General features: G+C 44.1%; 1 pseudogene; it reads right to left on the bottom strand.

Annotated features, from left to right (window-relative positions):
- Positions 1-7,280: 7,280 nt before the first annotated feature.
- LOC112662528 (low-density lipoprotein receptor-related protein 10-like) lies at positions 7,281-9,844 on the bottom strand (annotated as a pseudogene).
- Positions 9,845-16,311: the final 6,467 nt, after the last annotated feature.

The raw sequence follows: 16,311 nt of genomic DNA, 5'->3' as shown, positions 1-16,311 counted from the left end.
CCCATTTATCCACCATAATGCAAATTTTTCTTTGCTCCTGATTCCTGGGGCTTTGATTCCTGCTTTATCTCCCATTCCTATCATTGAAGTTCAGCTCTGCTCTAGTCTTTAGCAGACATTGTTGGCCACCATTACCCAATGGCCATTACCCTCTCTTCCTTGCTAACAGAACTCTGATTTTCCTTAGGTGTGTACCATGTATGGCCATCAAGGGAGACTGGCCTCAACACCAGCCCCAGACTCAGGGAGTGACTGACTCCTCACTGGTCTAAGCCAGTGATCACGGAACCAGTCCACTTCACAGTGATTGGTGTAGGTATGAGCTTGTAACTCATTTTGTCTAATGAGACATGAGTGAATAATGGCACAGGGCCTCTTGGAAAAGGTTTTCTTCATTTTGAGAAAGGAACTTTGGGTATGGTGCTGCTGCTTCTGGATGTTGATGTGCCTACTTATGATGACTGGAACTGCAGCCTCCGTTTTGGGGATCATAATGGGCATGAGCCTGAGAACACACTGAGCATAGCAGCATGGGAGGTTGGAGTAAGCTCAATCCTTCATGAAGGATCCACAGAATTAATCAACCCTGTTAACATCCCTCTTCCAAGCGTTCCCTTAATGTTCAGGCCACATGGATTTTCCCCCTATTTTACTTGCAGCCAAAAGCATTGTCACTGATAAAGTACGACATCTCAATAATATGTCTACCTCCCCAATCCCTTTCTAAGACTTTACTTTCGACCCCTCCAAACTCCCTCTTCCCTGAGACCCCGTCTTCTCTGAAGCTAAACCCCATTCAACATCCCAGGGAGAGGAGCTTGAGTAGAGCTGGGGATGTTGAAAAGTCACAAAAAAATGCTGCCCTTTTACTACTTTCCCTTGTGTCTCATAGTCTTTGTGTGTGTGTGTGTGAGTGTGTGTGTGTGTGTGTGTGTGTGTCTCATAGTCTATTTACTCACACCACTTGCTTGAATGTCTTTTAATTTTAAAAAGTGCTACTTTTGGGGGTGCCTGGGCGATTCTGGTGGTAAAGCACCTGTCTCTTGGTTTCAGCACAGGTCACGATCTCATGGGTTGTGGGATAGAGCCCCATGTTGGGCTCTGTACTCAGTCTGGAGTCTGCTTGAAAGATTCTCTCCCTATAACCCTACCCCTGCTCTCTCTATTCTCTCTTAAAGAAAAAAATGTTACTTTTGGAGAATGGACCTCAGGCAGAAAATATCACTGCCTCTAATTTCTACCTGTTTTTTCAGGGAAATGTTCTCTTCGAGTTTTAACAAGTCCTATTAGAATGCAATCCCTTTTCCCTCCCTCCATGTATCTTGCTGCCTTCTCACTATTGCTGGTTGCGTACACGGACAGAGCAGCCTACGCTCTGATGCATGTCCTTTCCTGCCAGATGGAGCCTCCACTGTTACTTCTGTGCTCAGGCTGTTTTCTCTGCCCAGCCATTTATGGACTGACGCCAGATATCTCCCAGGCTACCTCTCCTGCCTGAGAGAATAGGCTCAGTTCATGGACTTGTGGCTCATGGATTCAGTCCAATCCATGCTCATATGTTGAAGCCCTAACCCCCTAGTGTGCCTGTATATGCAGATATACATAGGTATATCTTTATGGAGGTAACTAAAGTTAAATGTGGTCAAAGCGTGGGGGCCCTAATCCAGGTAACTAAAGGTTAAATGCAGTCATAAGTATGGGGGCCCTAATCCAGTATAATTGATGTCCTCATAAGAAAATGACACCCTCATAAGAAAATGACACCAAAATGGCGCAGAGGGAAGGGCCATGTGAGGACGCAGCAAGAAGATGGCCATTTGCAAGCCAAAGAGAGAGGCCTGGAAGAAATGAACTCTGCTGACACCTTGATATTGGCCTTCTAGTTTCTAGAACTGTGAGAAAATTAATTTCTGTTGTTTAAGCCACTGACTCTCTGGCAATTTGTTCTGGCAGCCCTAGCAAACTCATATGTTGGTCATACTCATATTCCAGATCTGATACCTGGGATTTATTGTCAGACATCATTTAATTCCTGCCTTCATTCATACTTTAATTAATTAATTAATTTTTAAAAAAGATTTTATTTATTTATTCATGAGACACACACACACACACACACACACACACAGAGGCAGAGACACAGGTAGAGGGAGAAGCAGGCTCCATGCAGGGAGCCTGATGTGGGTCTCGATCCCGGGTCCCCAGGATCACGCCCTGGGCTGAAGGCAGGCTCTAAACCGCCGAGCCACCCAGGAATCCCCCATACTTTAATTTATATATCAACCAGAAAAGTAGTATAATTTGGTGTGGAATTGCCCAGTATGTGTGCCCCTGAATCCTAGTCCTGCGAGGTCCTCTGTGAAGAATAGGCTCTGAGGTCCTCCAGTATATCACACCCTATTTGCAGATTTGTAGTGTCCACTTTAATATTAGAGATTCTGAGAAGAAACTTGTCTAAGGTTATTTAAGTGGCCATTGACAGCATTGAGATTTGACCCTGTATTTATCCCTTTATTGGTTAACATCTGCTAATATCCATGAAGTTTGTAGTGAGAAATGGTGATCTTGTTTGTTGAAGCAAAGCCTTGAAGTCATTCTGCCATATAATTTGTGAAACTTAGTTTTCTCATCTGCTGAGTGAGGCTAATAGTCACTATCTGGGGTATGGCTTTGAGGATCCAGTAAGAAAATCTACATAAAGGGCCAACACAATATCACTCTGTTTCTTCATCTTCCTCATTTATTCAGAAATTCAATAGGTACATGTTTATTGAGTGCCAAAGAGCACATTTCTTGCTGGTTGGAAATATTCTGAACGTCTTACTTTTCTTTCTGCTCTGAGCTGTGCTGAGGTCTTGCAGACTTGGAAAATCTCAAGCCACATCTCCTCCAGCTTTTCGTGCCACGTTCTGTTTTTATAAATGAGGACATGATTCCAGGAACTTCTGTGACTTCATGCTGGCCACTGGGAAGGTAGGCTGGCTTCACACCTATGGTGTTTAGGCGCTGTGAGGTGCCTGGCTTTGTGGGATATAAAACTTAAAACTTGCCGTGCTGCATCCGGGATCAAGGAGCCACTTCCCATGTTAACCCACGGCGTCATCCGTGTCAGCACCACACTAGCTCTGCTGTGGGTCTCTCAGCTCAAATGTCCTTAAAACTCAAGGCCATTTGTAGCTTTCATTTGGCAGTGATCAGAATTAACTCCCCATGAGGAGATAAATGTTCCAATTGAATCATAGTGTGGAGCAAATTCCACTAAGTCAGAATTTACCAAGAGAGTCAGATTTGCCAAGTACATTCTATGTGAGAGGCTCTGTGTTAAAACTTTTACTTACCTTGTCTCATTTAATCTCTTCACAAATGACCCGATAATTATCCTCATTTTACAGATGAAGCAAAGGAATAAACTGAGGCACAGGGAGGTTAATTTGCTCAGTCCACACAGCTAGAAAGGCCTGGAGCCAGCATTTGATTGTGGGCAGTCCGACTCCAGAGCACAGGCTCTTCTTAACCACTGTGGTCTTTCTCAATCCAGTTAATTACTACCTTGAGCTTATAGATGTGGAAACTGAGGCTGAGAGGTGAAATTATTTGACCAAGCCACACAGCTAGTAAATGCCAGAGCCAAAACCTGGTCCCAAGTCTCTCTGACTCTGAAGTATTCACACTTTTTATAGAAGAACAGCTCCTCCCTGCTTCATGGTTCCACATGCAGCATCACATATGTCACGTGTAGTAGCTGGCCTCGACCTTGGAACAATCCTGTGTACTGTGATTTGCTAGTCCCCCACGTATAGGTGATCTGGATAGAGTTGAAGCAACTTGCCACGACCACACAGCTTTACATATGGGAGCCTCAGTTCAAGGCCTCCTCTCGTGCTTGGCCTCTGGTCTGAAAAACTCTTCCTCTCTCCTCCTCACTAAATTCTTCTCATCCCTCAGATCTCAGATCAAATAGTACTTTCTTGGGGTGGCTTTTCTTCCCCTCCAGACTAATTCAGTATCCCCTTCTGGAGATCTGTAGATCATTCCTTAGTTTTCTTTTTCACTTTTATTTTTTATTTTATTTAAAGGTATTATTTATTTGGGGGAGAGAGAGAGAGCATGAGCAGAGGGAGAGGGAGAAGCAGGCTCCTGCTAAGCAGGGAGCCCAGTGCAGGGCTCAATCCCAGGACCCTGGGTTCATGATCTGGGCCAAAGGCAGACACTTAACCACCTGTGCCACCCAGGCGTCTCTCTTTCTCACTTTTTTTTTTTTTATCTACTTGTGTGATTATTTTATAAATACCTGCCTTCTCCTAGATTGTCCACACTATGAGGCGAGAGCCACATCAGTGTTGTATGGTAGCAACACCAGTGTTTAATTCATTTTTTAGCATATGGCTAAAAATGGTAGTTATTAGTATATAAAACAGATATATCTACATCTATGTGTATATTTATATACATATACATATATGCATACACACATATATATAACACACACATATTTAAACGATACTTAAATGTCATTAGATCCACCCACTTCCTCCTCCTAGTGCATGGATCATGGAAAGGTCAGTTAGCCATGTGATTGTTGCAGCTCCCTGTTTACTTGCTGTTGCAGACATTGCTAATCAATAACCATACTTCCGAGTGTCTGGGGAACCTGAAAAACCCCTCTCAAGGCATTGCTCCAGGCAGCTACTATTGATTAATTGGACTTGGCCCCCAAAATGAAACTTACCCATCCCAGAGGGGGAAACTATTCTCATATGTTCCACAGTAGTCTAATCCTAGTTTTCTGCATTTGAAATAATCTGAAGAATTAAAAAAATATTGATGTCTGGGGTCTTGTTCTAGAGATTCTGATCAACTGGGCCAAGAACCATTGGCTGGCCAACTAGTGTCAATTCTGGCCAGTTCTTGTCTGGATTCCGTTTTTCCTTGTGTCGTTTATTTACTGTTTTGTGTAATATATAATAGCTCTACAGTGGCAGATACAGAATTGAGGGCATTGAGGATACAGACATGATGGAAAGATTGGTCTCAGTTCTCAGGAGCTCTCATATTAACACAGGAGACGTGTCAATCGACATGAAGAACTCTTAAGTGAGGCAGCTTGTTAGGAGTTCATTTATAGGTGCATGGAAGCACAAGGGAGTCTGTGGCAGAGGAAGACAGAACTTCTATGTGGGAGGATCTCGAAAAAGTTCAGAAGGAAGTTTGAGTTGCACTAATTCTTGAGGAACAGGTGGGCTGGGAAACCCATGGTGAATCGAAATCGTGGAAGACTTTGGATGCCAGACAGAGCCATGTGGAGTCAGTGACGTAAGGAAAATGATTTTCAGAGTTGATCTTCAGGAAACAAACTTTGGCAGCAAGATGGAGGATGCTTGGGAAAGGATGGAAGAGGAGGCTTGGTACAAAGTTTCTAGTCTAATTCATGGCGGCAACAGAAATCATATAAATGAATTGGAGGTGGAATGAGACTTTGGCAATATGAGAGAAATATTGAATATGACTCAGGGGAAATCTATAAAAATTAATTGTATACTTGCTCTCATTGCTTTGCATTACATTGTGAGCTCTTTGGAGAAAGATTTGTATTCTTGATCTGGGCCAGGCACTGTGTCAAATATTTTACATAGATCTTCTCATTAATCCTCATAACAATTGCAGAGTTATTTTTATTATCTGGATGGGGATTCTGAAGTTAGAAATATATTAAATCACGTTCCCAGTGTTACACAGCCAATAAGTTGTAGAGTCAGGATCCAAATACAGATCGTTTAACCCTGGAGCACATGTGTTGAACTGTGTGATGATTCTGTCTTAATTACTGCTCTATTCCAGAGGTTTTCAGCTGGGGAGGATTTTGTGTACCTCACTCAGGGGAGACATTTACCATTTCTGTAGACAGTTTTGGTTGTCTCAACTGGAGTGGGGGGATTGCTACTGCATTAGGTGGGTAGAGGTCAGATATGCTGCTAAAAATCCTATAAGGCACAGGATGGTCCTCACACCAACTCCTCTCCCCACGAGAAAGAATTATCCAGTCCCAAATGTCAGTGGTGCTGAGGTTGAGAAACTCTGTTCTATTTCTAGGGTCTAACTCAGTGCCTAGCACACAGTTAGTTGTGGGTTTGTTGAATTAAAGAGAACTACTGAGTATATGTATTCATACTTACATAGTTATGTACATTTAAATTTATGTGAATATAACTCTTACAAATATATACATTCTTTTATCCTCATGTATTCTCTTGATCACAGAAATTTCACTGTGTGTGTCATCTCTATTTCCTCTGGAATCTGTTTTGGGGCAATGTTTCTAATTTATCCTATTCCAAGTCTTATCTCCTGTAATTATGGTGTCTCCTGGCTTGGCCATCGTCCCATGGATCGGAATTTCATTTTAAATCCTGCAGTTGCTGTGCTGACTTAGAAAAGATTGTGTGTGTGTGTGTGTGTGTGTGTGTGTGTGTTTCTTTCTTGTTCCTGCCCCATCCTGTTGGAATTCATTGCATCACCCTATACTTTCCTAGCAAGGGGCTTAGCATCTACTTTGAGGGCTGGGCTGCCAGAGAAACTCCCTAAATAGTCAGATCCATGTCAAAGCTTACTGAATGAAGTGGTTGAGGCTGGCAGCCTTGGTTCCCATCCAGAAGGTGACATATTCCTGAACTTGGGTGATGTGGGCTTGGAAAGTCCCACCCCTTGTAAACCAGCTGAGCTTTTTGCAAAATCCATCCTGATTAGATTGCTCTATATCCAATTTCCAGCTGACAGTTGTTCTTCAATCTTTTCCTACCCCCAGCACTTGGTACACTCTGGGATTTTCTTTTTCTTTTTTTTTTTTTTTTTTTTTTTTTTTTTTTTTTGCCTTTTTTATTTTATTTATTTATGATAGTCACACACACAGAGAGAGAGAGAGAGAGAGAGGCAGAGACATAGGCAGAAGGAGAAGCAGGCTCCATGCACCGGGAGCCCGACGTGGGATTCGATCCCGGGTCTCCAGGATCGCGCCCTGGGCCAAAGGCAGGCGCCAAACCGCTGCGCCACCCAGGGATCCCCTTCTTTTTCTTTTTTAAATGATAGCCACTTAAGAGCTTTTCTCGTTTCCCAATTCCTAAATTCCACATTTTCAGTCCATTCTGTCACAGTAGCTTTTGGTGCAGCTGCGATCAGGGAGACGGATGCCCAGTTGCATTGCCTGTTTGAGCAACAGGGTCATGATTAGGAAAGAGCTGAGGAGTAAGGGAATCCTCTAGAGATGCCTCTCTATGAGAGCACAATTAGTGTGTCCAGTGAACCCTAAAGTCAGTTATAGGAGTGCCTGTGTTTGGTCCCGCCAGATTCTTCAAAGATGCACAAGAACAAAATGAGGGGCTCCTGGGTAGCTCAGTGGCGATGACCATCAGCAGGCCGCGCACCAGGCTGCCGATGGCAGCGGCCGTCATGACCTTGTGGGGCAGGGCATAGGAGCAGTCCACTCATGCCTGCCGTCGGAACGGTCTGGCTGCCCATCACACACCCACATCTTGTATACACACTTCTCGACCCGGCATTGGAATTTGCCATGCTGGCAGTGCTGGCAACGTCTCTCATCGGCAACGTTGGTGCAGAAAGTCTGGTAGTTGCAGCAGTCGGCGGGCGGGTAGCAGGCCGTGGCCCCAGGGGTGCTGGCAGCTGGCAGGGGGTTCGCCAAGTGGCGAACATAAGAGGAGTGCATGGCGGGCACTGCTCAGGCAATAAGTTAGGAAGCAGCAGGGCTGGTGGTGGCAGCAGATGCGGGCTGGGGCCTCACTCTGGGCAGGCACGAGGTCATCGATGGCCTGGCCCTGCTCCAGCCACTGCTCCATCTCGACGAGCAGCTTCACACCATCGACCACCATCTGTACCAGCTCCACCTCTGAGAAGCCCAGGTGGTCTGCGTTGGAGACATCAAAGACGCCACCCACAGCAGCTGTGTCCACACCACCTGTGTCCGGGCGGGCAGCTGAGACAGTATTCCTCGATCGAGCCGTCAGCACAGCCCCACGAGCTGTCGCAGCACTGCCCTCAGCAGCAGCGCTCCTCCAGGCCCTCTCTGGCCCCTAGGCTGGTGCCCAGGCCGCAAGGTCCATCCCAGGGCAGGTAGTAGCCTCGCACGTGGTAGGTGGTGTTGAAGCCTCCAGGCAACCATGCGGCAAGCCACGATGGCCTGGCCAGAGACACATGTCAGTAGACACATGACACAGCACAGTAGTCAATACCATAAACCATCATGAAGGTCAAGTGGAAGTAAAGAGATAGACATGAGCAACTAGAGGGACTCCTAGGAGGGCAGCCTTGCCATTGCTGGAGTGGATGAGGCTGTGCAGCACCGAGGGGGCCCGGGAGGCCCCACGCAATCATCCTCATGTGCTGCATCTCCGTAGGCCAGGTCCAGGGCCGTGAAGCGCACCGCCAGGCACCCACCGTCATGGGGCTCCAGCAGCCAGAGGCAGGACGGGGGTGGGAGACTGAGGCCAGGGGTGAGTAGTGGGGGGAAGAGAAGACCCCGTAAAAGTCTTCCAAGGTATGGTTGCAGGGTGACGCGGGGACAGGGGCTGGGGTCAGGTCAGGGAAGGGGTCTGAGCTGCAACCTGCCTTGTCAGAACCATCGCCACAGGCATCAGGGTTGTCGCAGTGCTGGGCCAAGGGCGCACAGTGGTGGTTCAGGCCCTGGAACTCATCTGGCCAGCACATCAGCCAATCTGCAGAGGCACCAAGAAGGGCTGTACCACTAGAGCTGGTGGGATCTTCCCCTCCTCCCTGGGGCTTCTGCTCCCTGTTCTACTAGTTCCAGAGACATCCCTGTCCAGCATACCTTGGCTGTAAGAGAGCAGGGAGCCCTGGCCCATGGGTGCTCTGGCCCCGGCAGAGCTGTATGTGATGGTGACGTTGTCCCCCAGGCAGCTGCAGAGGGCTGGCAGGTGCCTCACACAGGGAGATCTGTGGCTGGAGAGGGGAGCGCAGGATGAAGCTCTCTGAGCCACAGGCCAGGTGCAGTTTTTGGAACCTATGGGTGGAGGAGAGCAGGACGTGAGATCTTCTTTTTTATTAAGATTTTATTTTTGGGGGATCCCTGGGTGGCGCAGTGGTTTGGCGCCTGCCTTTGGCCCAGGGCGCGATCCTGGAGACCCGGGATCGAATCCCACATCAGGCTCCCAGTGCATGGAGCCTGCTTCTCCCTCTGCCTGTGTCTCTGCCTCTCTCTCTCTCTCTCTCTGTGTCTATCATAAAAAAAAAAAAAAAAAAAAAAAAAAGATTTTATTTTTGGGACACCCGGATGGCTCAGTGGTTGAGTGTCTGCCTTTGGCTCAGAGTGTGATTCCCAGGTCCTGGGATCCAGTCCCACATCAGGCTCCATGCAGGGAACCTGCTTCTCCCTCTGCCTATGTCTCTGCCTCTCTCTGTGTGTCTCTCATGAATAAATAAATAAATAAATTCTTTTTAAAAAAATGAGCAGAGAGTCCCTATAGTTGCTCATGCCTATCTCTTTACTTCCACTTGACCTTCATGGTGGTTTATGGTGTTGACTACTGTGCTGTGTCATGTGTCTACTGACCCCCAAAGGCAAGTGTGATCACTAGTTGAAGTTGATTCCTCAGAACCACTCTCCCACCTAGTGCTCCAGATGTGATTTTGTTTGATAAGCGATGATGGTATCAGTTAGGAAGCGTTACATTGTACATAACAGGAGAACAATTGGCTGGAAAGTGCAGAGACAAAGCTTCAGCCTCAGAGAATGCTCTCACTAAAGACTTGATTCTTTTCCCATCTTCCTTCCTGACTTCACACTAAGTCTGTTTCTTTCTTTATTCCCAAGATGCATACCGGCAGCTCCTGGAGTAGCACGTCCTTTTACCTCATCCAGCAGATGTGAAACTTCTTGCCCTGAGATTTCTTGGTGTAAAGCTTGAGATTTGTTCTGAATTTGCTAAGGTGATAGAACTGCCCTGAGTCAGCTTTCTGGCTATGGGGTGGACCTGGCTGAGTGGCATAGCCACACTTAGGAGCTCTGCACTGGAAGAGCCAGTAGAAGTCAGACCATTAGCAAAGAGAGTGGTGGATGGTGAAGAGGTGGCCAACTAGTGTCCAGTATAAGATTTATGCTTGGTCTTCTTGATGTTTGAACATTAGCAATGTATTTAAGTAATACTTTGGGGGGCACCTGGGTGGCTCAGTGGTTGAGCATCAGGTCGTGATCCCAGGGTCCTGGGATCGAGTCTCACATCAGCTTCCCCGCAGGGAGCCTGCTTCTCCCTCTGCTTGTGTCTCTGCTTCTCTCTCTGTGTGTTTCTCATGAATAAATAAATAAAATCCTTAAAAAAAAGTAATACTTTGGCCTCTTGTTTTCCTTTGTATTTGAGGAGTCCCCTTCACCAAATTCCTGACCCTCTGAAACCCATTCACTACCACTATTTGCATGGCTGCTTCTGCCAAATCTAGACCGAATTCTTTCTAACAGGGCAGGAAGGGTGATATGATTTTGATAACAATCTTAACTTTAAAATACCTACTATTTGTAGAAATACTACTTATGCAAATATGTTTGTAAACACCAGCTTTCATTATCATTCCTTTGTTTAGTCTAGTATCTTTATATTCTTCACTCTTTTGTCTATTCATCCATTCCATTGGAAAACATATATTAAATATCTGCCATGTACCAGTCACTGTGCAAGATCCTAAGGTCCAAGGATTAACAGCATACTAAACTCAAGGAGTTCAAAAAAAAGAAAGAGAAGCACATAAACAATGAACGGTCATAAAGTAATTTTTTGGTAAAAGTATAAAAAAGTATTACTAAACTCTGAACCACTGTGTTGTGTGTGTGTGTGCACACGCGTGTGCATGCACGCACGTGTTGCTAGTCAATTTCCATTTCCTACCTGCTTTCCTGGTCTAAATGTCCTCACTGTGTCACTCTTCCTCACTTGAGTTATGACTGCTGTATTTCTTTTCCTCGTTGAGGTTGTGTTGTCTTCTGCTCCCAGGACTCTGCAAAATAGCAGCAGAGCCAGTCAGCGTCGTGTACACCTGCAGTTGTCTGAACAAACACATGGTTGATGACCAGAGGAACATTGGTGCTTTCTAGATGGTTTCTCAGTTTCACTGTGGCAGAGACTTCTTACACAAGGAGTTTTTGATTCTACGGTTGCTAGGAAGTCAAACCTCTATTTTTCTTTAATTGAATTTAAATGTTTAAAAGTAAGCTCTTTGCTTCCTTTCTCTTAACGAAAAAATGTTTTCCACATGCTTACGGGTCCCATAGGAACAGCCGTGTGGTGGGAAGGGAGAGAGATTTGGTGTCAGATTGGCCTAAATTTGGACCCCACTTTGCCATTCACTGGCTCTGATACCTTGATTCTTTATCTCCGTGAGCCATAGACTATTTTCCTATCAAATGGGATCACAATTCCTGCAGCACAGACAGTGGAGAGTTTCACATTAAATGTGTGTGAGAGCACAGAGCACAGCATTTGGGGTATAGCCAGCTTGCTTGGTGGTTCATTTCTTCTATTTCTCCTATCCTATTTCTTTCTTCCTTTTGATCCAAACAGTCTACCGTCTATGTAAGAATGGGTCACAGGGTTATGGGAGGGGGGTGAGAAAGCTTTGGGCAGGGACTTTTAGCATGTTTTTAATGCTTCCATTTGTCTTATGATGTCAATGACTATATGTTTTTTTTAAAAAAAAAGTTCTAAAAAAATGCGCTGCCAACATAAATTTTATCATTAATCCAGCAGGTTGCCATGAAAATGAATATAGCAAAAGATGGACTATTGTCTTCTCAAGCAAAGTGGCATATTCTGAACATATATAGCTAATGAAGCTCTCAGCGTCCTGGTGTGTACTTGAGTGGCTTGTAATGTTAGTAGACCAACAAAGAAATAACTATTGTCATTAGATATAATGAAAGAAAACAATTATTTATGCAGCCTCCATGAGCTAGGGACTGTGCTGCTTTCTGCCTTCACATATATTTTTTTATCCTCCCTAATAAAATACCCCAGATTCTTGGGCTTCAGTGTCAAGGAAAGAATGAGATATTGCTGTTGCCATTGCAAGCTTTCTGTTTCATCACTGCTCTCTTTAGCAGTTGTTGTGGGAAATCTCTCCAAAAAGCCAGGCATAACAATTGGTAATGCCTCACACACAATGGGCCTATTTGCAGATAAGGTTACAGTTTGCTTCTCCCATCCATCCCAAGAAATGCAAACTTCTACATTGTCTGTTTATTTATCTGGACTTTCACTTCCACGTTCATTATACAAAATCTGAATTTGCAGCAATTTTCAGAAAACTACTCTCTTTACAAAATACTATGCTCATCAATTATGATTTTGACATCTTTTCTACTACTTTCTGACAAATAAGACAAATACAATGAATTTAGCTGATGTGAAAGTTCTGTGGTTCTTGCCACCAAAAGGTCTTCTATATTCATCCACATTTCTCTGTTTTCTCTGCCATAGTTCTGCTCACTGTGATTTCTCACGTTGCATTGCTACGATAGTGGGAAATTGTTTTGAGTCCTTGCTATGTACCAGATGCTGTTTGAGGTGCTTTATACGTATGATTGCACTTAATTGCTCCTGAGAACATCTTTGGAGGTAGCAAGTATTTATGAACCTGTCTTCAGATGTGGAAACTGAGGCAGCAAGAAGTTCAATGTTTTGCCCACAGTGTGTAAGTGACATAGCTAAGGATCAAATCCAGGCAGTTGGACTCGAGCTCATGCTTTGGACCACCACCTGCTTTTTTTTTTTTTTTTTTTTAAAGATTTTATTCATTTATTCATGAGAGACACACAGAGAGAGGCAGAGATATAGGCAGAGGGAGAAGCAGACTCCCTGCAAGGGGCCTGATGTGGGACTCGATTCTGGACCCCGGGATCATGACCTGAGCCGAAGGCAGACACTCAATCGCTGAGCCACCCAGGTGTCCCTCACCACCCTCTTTTATCACTCCAGCATTTTTGCAAAAGTTTCCTAATTGGTTTTACTGCATCTACTCTTGACCTTCTAGGAATCTCCACCCTGCAGCTTGTTCAGAGCTCATTCTAATTGTATCATCCTCTTCCTTGAAACTCCTCTGCCTTTGGTATAAAGTCCAGGCACATCATGGTCCGCAAGGCTGTGTGGACTGGCTGCACACTCTATCCACCCTAAACTTGCTATGGTCAATCTTACTTATTTAGATCCATCAGCTATAGTGGATTTTGTAGTTGCTCTGCCCTCCCTCAAGGGCCCCGGTGGAAGCAGCCTTCTACCTGCATTTCTTTCCTTGTATTCTTGAATTCTGAAGTTTAGATATCACTGCTAACAGACCTTTTCCAAGTCTTGGACTTCAGTAACTCCTCTCCTTGTTTTCTTCCTTTTCATTTCCTTATGGATTTCTTTCCAACTTCCCCTGTACCTCAGGGGTCTACCTCCACTCCCTGATCTCTCTGCAAACCACCCCCTCCACACTCATTCTCAACACAGAAAGTTTTCCTCCATTAAGCAAACGTATAACTTAAATTAATCCTGCTGTAGATTGTTGCCAAATACCATTCTCAAACTCCATGCCAGGATTTAGATTTTTGTATTTAGCTAATTTCTAGATGTCTCTTTTGGAAATATACACAAGGACTTCAAATTAAGTATGTCCAAAACCGGGTTATCTTCTCTTGAAAGCTGCTAACTGCTCTTTAATTTCCACAGTAAATGTCTTTTCCATCTACCCAATCATCTGTACCAGAAACTTCAGTCATTCTTAACATTTCCCTTTCATTTGCTGGGTCTTTGAGTGCTGCCAATTCAATCTTTAAAATGTCTTTCAAGTGTGTTTTGTCTTCTTCATTCCTGTTCTCTTTGACCTGGTTCAGACATATATTATCTCTTACCTGAAACATTGCAAAAACCACCCTAATGGGTTACCTTCTTGTTCATTCTCCATACTATTCCTTGCGGAGGAATAGTATCATCAGTGTCTTAATTTAGTGCCGTCAGTGTCTATGAGAAGCAGAAACACCGCATTAAACTAGAAGTGGCATTGACAGACCATCAGTGACATGGTGATACAAATCCCATGACCTAGTTGGCTACTTCAAAGAACCCTAGCAATTTCTAGGTGAAGAACTACAACAGCAGTGGAAAAAGCAGCAGGATACTAGCTGCCACTACCACTTCCTACAACAATCTCCAACATTTATGACCCTTTGACTGTGAATTGGGCCCAATTCAAACTTCATGTGCATCTTATTTAATTTATTCATTCTTCTGAAAGTGACCTTTGATGTAGCAGTGGATTCATAAAGAACTCTGTACCTTCTTAACAAGACTCAGATTCTCTTTGGAGATCCAACTCCGTGAGTGAATGGTACAATATTGGCAGAATTTGACATCAGGTGCTCTCCCTTCCTCTGGCAAGGCCAATGCACTTTCCCCTGGGTCTTTAAATCTTAAAGGATGACATAGAATGGAACAAATTTTGGGGGCTTATTTACTTTTGTAGTGGTACCTGTGTGAGATACTTCAGTAGTCTTTTCAACCGGACCCCAGATGCCAGGCCGATTCCCGTCCTGATGCATGTTCTATTTCCAAGTCTGGCTCTCCAGCCTCTAGCCTTCTGTCCATTCCTTGTGCTGATTAAATATCTTGTCAATGGATTCTTCCTTATTTTTCTTCCTCTTTTTTCTTTAACTTCATTTAGTTAAAGTGGGTTTCAACTGCTGGCAACCAGAGAAATCCAACTGATGCCGAAACCATTCCATGAAAACTTATTGTATTAGAGTTAGGAAAATTGAGGTCTCTCTGTAACTGGCCTCAGGTCACATGGGGAGTTAGTTAATGACAGAATCTGGACTCAAAGGCTAGCGCACAATGGAGCAGGAATTATCCTTAGCCCTAGAATTCCTTGTGTCTGAAGACTTGCTTCTACAGCATGTGTGTGGTTTTGGGTGAGTCACCAAATCTCTTTCTGCCTCTGTTTTCTCACTTGTAAAGTGGGGAGAATAATAGCACCTACCTTGTAGGGATGTTATATGGATTATATCACTTAATACTGTGCTATATGCTATAAAGTATGAATGGACAGTACCTGGTAAGAGAGATGTAAATGTAAGTACTGTTGTTACTTTCACTGCACTCACTGGCCACTTTAGGAATATTGTTGTTTTAAATTGTTTTGCAGCACTGGTAAAGAATGTTTCAGTTGTATTATCCAAGTCTTAGGAAAGTCTAAAGCATATATGCAAAGTGTCCCCTCCACAAAGCCCCAGGAAGGGTGCTGGTGGCTTGGTAGCTGAGAGTTTATTCTGTCTCTTTTTATGCTGAAAATAATATCATTAAAAAGGACTGTTATTTTCTTCTTTTTCCTGACCAATGAAATGGACATCAAAGTACAGAGTGTTTGACAAGAGGACCAGTTGGTTCCATTCAGGGGCACATTTTGGATTGTTCGTTTTTGACAAGGGGAGCGATTCATTACGTTTTGTTTATGTAGCACCTCCCGAGGGGCCATTTCTAAGTGGTTCACAAAAGGCTTCTTCTCACTGAAACACACTTGTCCTTCAGGGTTCCCAGGGACTGAAGATCATGTGTGCAAATAAAATAAACTCACCCTGAAGGCCAGTAATTTAGATTAATAAAGAGCTATGTTTATACAACTCCATTAACAAAATTCTACATGGCAAGTTGAACCCAATTTTCTCAGGCAGCACAACCATTTCTAAACAAGACTTGATGAAGAATGGCCAGTTTCTGGGTATACAAAAACAAGGAGAAAGTCTTTTCATTGTCCTCAGGCCCCTGAGATGATTTCTCTGACCCCTGTTTCTCAGGAGACCACTCAGAAGTTGAAGCAGCCTGAATATGAAAGATTCTGTATCTGTAGGAATTAAGTTAGGCTTCTTGATTTATCCACTTGTCTTCCCATCCTTATATCATACATGCACTTATTTTATTTTATTTTATTTTATTTTATTTTATTTTATTTTATTTTATTTTATTTTATTTTCATGCACTTATTTTAAAAAACCTCTCATGTACGTGGCAGTCGTAGCATCTCAACTCTTTTGCTGGGTCCTCCAACAGGAGAACAAGGACTGGAAAAAGCACATCGGCAGGAGAGATGCATTATAAAACACCCAGTAGGTCCTAATAATGACCATGTGAGATAGGTAGCACTTTGTTTAATTCTCTCTGCCTTCTAAAAGCATGAAGACCCAGAGCAGTTACAAGGCTTGCCCAAAGGAAAGGAAGCTCCCATTTACTGGGTACCTGTTGTGTGCCAGACATGATGTGAGAGGTT

The sequence above is a fragment of the Canis lupus genome, chromosome 13 (assembly GCF_003254725.2).
Source record: "Canis lupus dingo isolate Sandy chromosome 13, ASM325472v2, whole genome shotgun sequence".
NCBI classification, from domain to species: domain Eukaryota; kingdom Metazoa; phylum Chordata; class Mammalia; order Carnivora; family Canidae; genus Canis; species Canis lupus.
This window is presented reverse-complemented; position numbering and strand designations above follow the sequence as displayed.